The following is a 7787-nucleotide window of genomic DNA, read 5'->3' on the forward strand; positions in this document are numbered from 1 at the left end:
CTCTCTCTCTCTCTCTCTCTCTCTCTCTCTTTTTCTCTACGCGTCTATTTTTTTCACGACGCGTTTCATCCGCTTCCTGCTATCGCGGCAACGTTAAAAATATCACGTGCGATAAATAATATAATTACGCACTGCCTACGTAGTTCTTTTGCGCTGCGACCGGTCGACGTTAATCGCTCGATCGATTTTACACGCACGAGGCGCAGATAGAGAGGCGCACGAAGGTAGAGGTAGGTAGGAAGGAAGGAAGGAAACGAGACACGGTTACCGTCATTTCCGGAACGGATGCGAGAGGGAACCCGGGTGCCGGCTCGCCGATAATTGTTGTTTCTGTTACGCCCCTATGGCCGGGGGACCGGTCACCACGACATACATGACGTTTTATTCACCCCTCTCTCGCGTCATATAAAAATACGACACGTGTGGACGCGCTTGCGTTATCTATGCGGTATCTAACGCAATTGTAACGTCGTACAACAATGAGAATAATTCAGCGCAGTCGCCCGAACAGCCGTAGTCATCCGAGATAATTACCTGTAATACACTTACACCAGCTGCAAACCTGTCATGTGACAATAATGAGCTGAGATATTAATTACACGACGGGTAGTTTGCTAATGCGCAACTAGTTACCGATCTGTCACGGGAGCTAATTAAGATTTACAGGCACTTATATAATTGCCGGCGCATCGACGTTGATATTTATTAGCGTAACTATTCGCACAGAAACGTCAATTAACGCAATTAATAATTAATTTGCGGGTTACACACTCGCGTGCGGGAAATTTGCACGCGATTTTGCTGATAATTGAATGACAGGCGAGGTATAAAAATCGAATCTCTTCTTCGAGAAAATCTCAAACTTGAGATGAAATTTTTTTTCCCCCCTTCTATCTTTAATTACGCAAATTAATCGACATTACGAGGAAAGTTCTTCTTCAGTCAGAATCTTTTGAAAAAAAGTCAAGTCTGCTCACGAACGATAGCTCGATATCCGCTCGTAATCCGGCGGCGCTCGACGAATTTTAAATTAAAGTGGATTTACGCGCGACATTGTGGCTTAAGCATTAATTAATTTACAATTAGGCGCGGTATTTGGGGGAGACTCGACGAAAATGCAAAAAGGGGAATGATCAACTCCCTCCCGGGTGGTTCACGTGGACGATCATTAACTGAAGCTCGCGCAACGATCCGTCCGACAATACCGGAAACCCCCGTGTAATCCCCTAATTCGAAGCCGATTTCGCGGAATTTCGACGACCGAGCTAATGAAGCCGTGCACATTCACGTCCGCGAGTGGAAAATAATGGCCGCCCTCACGGTGAGAAATTACATAACGCACGTGTTTCATCGCCGGAGGCAAGTCTGACGTGCCGTCGATTATTTCAACTTGCGAATGGCGGACAGGTCGGATATCTGCGCGAAAATTGATTTCGGGAGATAATCTCGCGCTCAATTTACAGAAGCGATAGACAGGGCGAGGGAGCGAGTCGGGTGTCGGGAGGAGAGTGATTAGAGCAGCGAAGGAGAAAACAGACTATGAAAGGTTTTCGTTCCGACTTATATAAGCTTGATGGCGACTTACCGCCTTTGTGACGAATATAACCTCCATTTCCCACATTCGCGCCTGCAAAATTGGAATCGCTTCTAAGACGATAAGAGACTCCATTTCCGCGAAGACGCTATCGCGATCTTCGAAGGCGCTAACTTCGATGATGCGGTTAACGAGTTCGTAATAATATATTCGACGAAGCTCGCGGCGTATCATATTAGTTCCGGAAGTGATGAGACATCGAGCTCTCACGGTGTGCAGCGAGCGAAACTTTCTGAAGATTCACAGTTTCTTGAGAGAGAGAGAGAGATAACTAATTTTTTGTTTTAATTTGCGATTTGTGCTTGCAAACTTGAGCAAACACACCAAATATAATGCGACAAAACGTAACAATAAAAAGCAAATTTATCTGGGCTCATGAAGTAACTAGCGAAGATTTATTCGATCATTATAAGCCAATGTGTTGAATGTGTTCGTACGAAATATATTTTTTATTTCTTTATTTAACTCTTAAACCCGACCTCGGTCCAGTAGTCTCGCGGTCTGAGCGCAGAGGCTGCGAACCCAGAGGTCCCGAGTTCTCGAATCCATTCTCACCACTTAAGGATTTTTTTCCTCTTCAACCGGTTGATCGGCGAATTAAATCGGGCTTCCAAAAATTAATTCGGGTGTAATCCCGAATTAACCGGCCTGGAGGTTCGCAGCCTAGGTGTCGGGTCTGCGCGAGTAGAGAGTTCGAATTCTTATCTTCGGATCTTTCTGGCCGGTCCTTTCATTCGAATACAGCTCCCCAGGGCGAAGCTTTCTCCGGGAAGTGAAAGCCCAGGGAGATCGACTCGAAAAATGCGAACTGAATCGGGGCCTCAAATCAGCTTACTGATACATCTTCCGGTAGCCTGGCAAAAAATGCCGGGCACTGAAGGTGGCAAAAACGACGGGAGTCACAGAGGAATTCATAAAAATAGATTTAGGTGACATTTTAGGGACTTTCGTAGTCGTACCCGCTCCAAACGCATCAAACCCTTAAACTCCACCAGGAGTCCATGGGATCTCAGCATAACTTTGTGAGCGTACTTTTAAGTAAGTAAAACTCCAAAGCGAGACGATATTTCTTGACACGTTACAATAAAAAATTCAGATTCGAAAAATAAGATTCTTGATTCACAGCATCCTTTGGAGAGTATCTATGACTTTTTTTCGAGATGAAAAAATAAATCGAGTAATTTCTAGAACTTTTTAAAGAGGCTGAGGTCTAGTGGACCCCCGGTGGGGCTTATGTTGGGTTACGGAGATGAAATGTGGGGTTTAAGGGGATTTAAGGGGGTTAAGTGTGTTAATTAATATACAACAATTAATTAATATACAACAATTAATTAATATACAACAATTAATTAATATACTACAATTAATTAATATACAACAATTTTACAATTGGATAAGCTCATGAAACAGAAATGTTAGGGCAGAATGTTAGATGCGAGCCAAAACACGAGATATACGTGTGTGGTTTTTGAATGGGAAACCAAAATACAGACGTTTCGATCCCTTCATTTGGATCTTCTTCAAAATGTACAAACCAGTTTCAACACGTTTTCTTGTCTTGTGTTTGTTTGCTTCACATCTGTCCTGATACACTGTTTCTAATTACTTGTATTCAATTTAATTCAAATTATTTCATCTAGAATACGTGGTCTCACATATAGACGACGAAACATCCAATTTAATTCTCTCCCAAGAAAAACCCCATTGTGTGCGAAGAAGGGCATTTTGGCCAGGAATCGAGCTCGGATCTCTTCCGCATTTCGTGCGGAAGCAATTGGGGAATAATAAAAACCAACACGATCGTATTGTGTTAGCTGATCAGTGTAATAGCGCGAAGGGGCGTGTTAACGACGAATTATGTACCAGCCGTGAGCTCATAGACGCGCGTGCGAGAGCTAACGAGCTGTGCTCGAGCGAATTCGAATAGCGGAACGTAATTCGGCGGTTACTAAACTGCCGAGCCGCGTGGGCTTCTATAGACCCGTTTTGCGTGTTACGAGAGTAAAATGAAATTAGCACTAATATGTGAATCTAATCATCTGATTACACGGCCGACTTATCCGACGGAACAAAATCGATTTGTGAGCGGGCGGTCGCAAATCTCCCCCGTTCTGTCGAGCTATCGCGCCGGGACATAACGCGCCACGTCGGCATAAAGTTAACTTTACACACGTTCGCTCGCGTGAGCGCGATGAAATTTCTTCGCGCGTAAAATAGCGACGCGCGCTACCGAGGTTATCGCGGTGCGCCGTAACGTGCGTGCATAATTTTCGCGAAATAATTGACGAGCGCACACATGTCGAGCCCCGCGCGTTGCTTCTTGCAACTTTGCAGTCCCCTCTCGCGCCTCCGACAAAGTAAAGTTTCGCGATAGATTTTGCGTAATGACGTTCTCTCCCCTGATCAAGATCGGAAAAGTCATTGCCACGCGAAGACACGTCATGTAATTTTCTCTCATTAAACAGCGAGAGAAAGAGAGAGAGAGAGAGAGAGAGAGAGAGAGAGAGGAAAGAAAAACGCGTTCTCATTATTTTCACGCGGATTACGAAAATCGAACTCACTCGCGATCCCACGTAACTATATTTCTCGACGCGAACGAGCGTGATCTGATTGGATTGGAAGTTGGATATGAAGTTTGTGAAAAGGTAAAAAAGGGAAAAGTGAAAAACTTTTGTGACAAGTACATGATTAATATCCCGTTTGCGCACGCTAGAACACTCGGAATCCGAGAGAAAATCACGAACACGCTCGAGCACGCTGGCATGCGCGTGTTTCTAACTGATCGCGCGATTAACGTGGCAATTATTTATCACCCGCTACGATCGACTGCCGCGGGCAGCATCACCGCGAAGTGATATCACTCGGAAATAATAGTAGAAAGTGGCAGAAGAGAGAAAAAGAGCAGGTTTGATTGGTAGGAAAAAAAAAAAAGCGACACTCTCGCGAGACTCGAGACTTTTAATCGCTGGAACAGATTAATTATGTGTTCGAAGGTGCGCAATTGGTTTTTGTTACAATTGACCCGAGTCTACTTTAAACTGAAATTAATTTCGATGTTGCACACGACGTTGAGAACATCGAACACCGATCGCAAGCGAGCAAGATGCGCCTCGAAAGCGTAAAGTCGAACTGTCGGGCGCAATTTTATCGCGTGATATTTCGACACAGCTCGGTTTTGTTTATTTCCGTTTCACAATGACAAATTAAAGAGATATAAAGCGGGCAGCGGATTTATCAATCAATTAACGCACTAATTCGTCATGCATAAATGGCTGTTATGAACAAATAAGTGAGGAAATGAAGTAAATTGTCGATATTTCATTATAAGACAGATTCGTTTTGATGAAAACGTGCGCGCCACATGCTGACCGCTTGTTTGTATGCTGGCAGCTGCGATTTCGACGTCAAACGAATGAAATATTTGTTTGTCTATGAAAGAGAAAATGATAAAACGGAAGAGAGAGACTACCATATATATAGTATATATCGATTTTTATAATTTATTTAAAAAGTTTAATATTCCGAATTATCCACATGATGATATTTTAATTATGTGCATATTTAAGATTAAACGTTTGATTTCACCAATTACGATGCTCTTCCGCACGTAATTAAGAGTTAATCAGAAAATTTATTTATTGTTAATGAATTTATTTCCCTCTTTTTCTACATACTCGCGCTGTTGGTTAATTTTTTATCAAAACGGCAAATCACGCGATGTGTAAGCGCGTTATGAATAATTATGCACTTACAATTGTGCATTAATAAATGCGACTAGAAATTTCGTGAGAAAATCTGACGTGTGATAACACACAAAAAAAAGTCGCTAGTGTTTTTTCATATAGATTGTAAATAATGTGAAAATTTATTTATCGGATCGCCGCTTCCATGAATCAACAAATGTTTGGACATCGGCGTGCACAGTAACTCGTGACATTTAGCGGACGCGTACACGTACTTTTTATTTTTTTTTTGTTTCAGGGTGTCATGGCAAACGCAATGGTCTTGCAGTCGTACGTCTCTCAGTTTTTTTTTTCCTAGAACAAAACGCTTACTTGTTTACTTTTCGAACTTGTACAGGAACTCACGTGTATACAGGATCGTTGCGCGATAAAACGAACCCGTAAACGATGTCTTAACTCTAACATCAATGTAATACAATTGAACGATCGCTGTAAAGTAACCGTAGATGTTCGCGCTGCGAAGTGCACAGTGAGATATGAGCTGCAGTACTGTATAAATCCAGACAGAAGTTTAACACATTATTGCTGCACGACTCTCACGTTTTATCTGATTTACCGGTTTGGTGATGAAACAATTGATTGTCATTAATCGCGTACTAAACGTAGCTACTACGTCCGTACCGTTGTCCCGCATATTAATAAATCAACATTGGAACGAACAAGATAATTACAGGTTTGACAATTATGCTAAATGCGACAAATTATCGTTCACACGGATCTAATTCCGAGTTTCTAATTGTACGTTAATACCGCGTTCAAAAAACTACGAAAGGTCGTAAAAGCTACTTTTAGGACGTACATAAAAAAAATGCTTAAAAATTATCACTTCAAACGCGAGAAGTTAATTCGTCGCGACACGAAAGTGTCCGGGAGAGGGAAAAGTCCGGGAAGGGTTAATAAAAACGCAAATATCGATCGCGCGCATTTTCGCAACGAGAATCGTTCACGAAGTTTTCACGTAAAACGAGAGTGATACGAATATTCGTGTGTGTTATCCGAGCGAAACGCGAGCTTACGTGACTTTTTTTTTTTAACCTGATTTGCCCTGGCGATTAACTCCCTTCGTGGCCGACTCGATAGAACACGTTTTTCACCATGTCGATGTGAAATCCCGTTCGTCGAATCTGATTTTTTCACCTTCCGCGGTCGATCTGTCGTGCTCGTCGCGCTAGTTTCGTTTTGGTTATCGATCTTTCCCAAGTCCTCAGATCTCGAATACATCGCGGGGATAGAAGTTGATCAGTAGCTTTCATCCCTGATTGATATCGCTAACTGATATACGCCGCAAACTTTACTCGAAATCGATACGATGCTTACGCACACATATTCAGATGGCGTATATATAGTTTCAAAAAGAGAGCAGAGAGGATATTATAAATGTTTATTCACAAATTTCCAAATATTTCAAAACGATTATATCGACTAGCGAGTGTTTCTTTAAAAAAATTATACGCAGAAATTATAACTGTTAATTGAAATCGATTTGTCAGAGGATCCGTTGATAATTTCAACGTTATTCCACAAAACGAAAACACGAAAGCGGCATCGACCGGGTTTCAGATTTCATCAATTATCGACTGTCGACATCAGGTCGACGTTCTCGCAACCGTGCTCCCAAGGTTTTACATTACTGAGCGAAGGTTCGTTAAGGATAATCATTCGACAGCAAAATTATTTTTGATAAAATGTAATTTCTCTTTATGCGCGAGAGAAAAGGGTATTAATAAAAATAAAAATTCCGATACGCGCGCAGTACGATAATACGCAAAAAGCAGGGTAGTTTTTTAAATATTCTCATAATTTTTCTGCACAACACGCGCATATCGCGACGCGCGCGTGTGTGTACCTCTTCTGAAAATGCATTCATTAAATTCGATCTCTTTATTATTGGGATGGATGCTATTTCAACGTTCGTTAATGGCAGATTATCTTGCAACCATTCTGAAACACCTTAGCTCTTGTTGCGTTATATTTTCGCTTTGTATTAAAACATTACGCGAGAGAATTCTCTACGTTATTAAACATTACGGATTATTTTTATGTTTTTTTGTGTTCAACGTTTTTGAAATTCAGCAACAACGTTTGTACATTTCTGTGTTCATACCTATGTATGAGTGTGTACATTGTATCGACATGCGATATTTTTCTCGCTCACGGTATATGTATATCCACAACTAATAAGTTTAATTTCTTCCCAAGTTGATATTGTTAATTTAATCAACTCTGATTATATTAAGCGCAACTAGTACAGCACAGGATTAAAAATAGAAATTATTTTCTTCGTCTTTTGAAGGAAAATTATTAATTAAAAAATAATTACATAAAGAAATAATGTAATTATAAAGAAATAATTACATTATTCCTTAATTAATTAATAATTATTTTGGAGGAAAATTATTACAAGGAACTCTGTATGGTGGTGTAATCTAGAGGAAAGGTGTAAAAAGAAA

The sequence above is a fragment of the Pseudomyrmex gracilis genome, unplaced genomic scaffold (assembly GCF_002006095.1).
Source record: "Pseudomyrmex gracilis isolate BER0280 unplaced genomic scaffold, ASM200609v1 scaffold_37, whole genome shotgun sequence".
In the NCBI taxonomy this organism is placed as follows: domain Eukaryota; kingdom Metazoa; phylum Arthropoda; class Insecta; order Hymenoptera; family Formicidae; genus Pseudomyrmex; species Pseudomyrmex gracilis.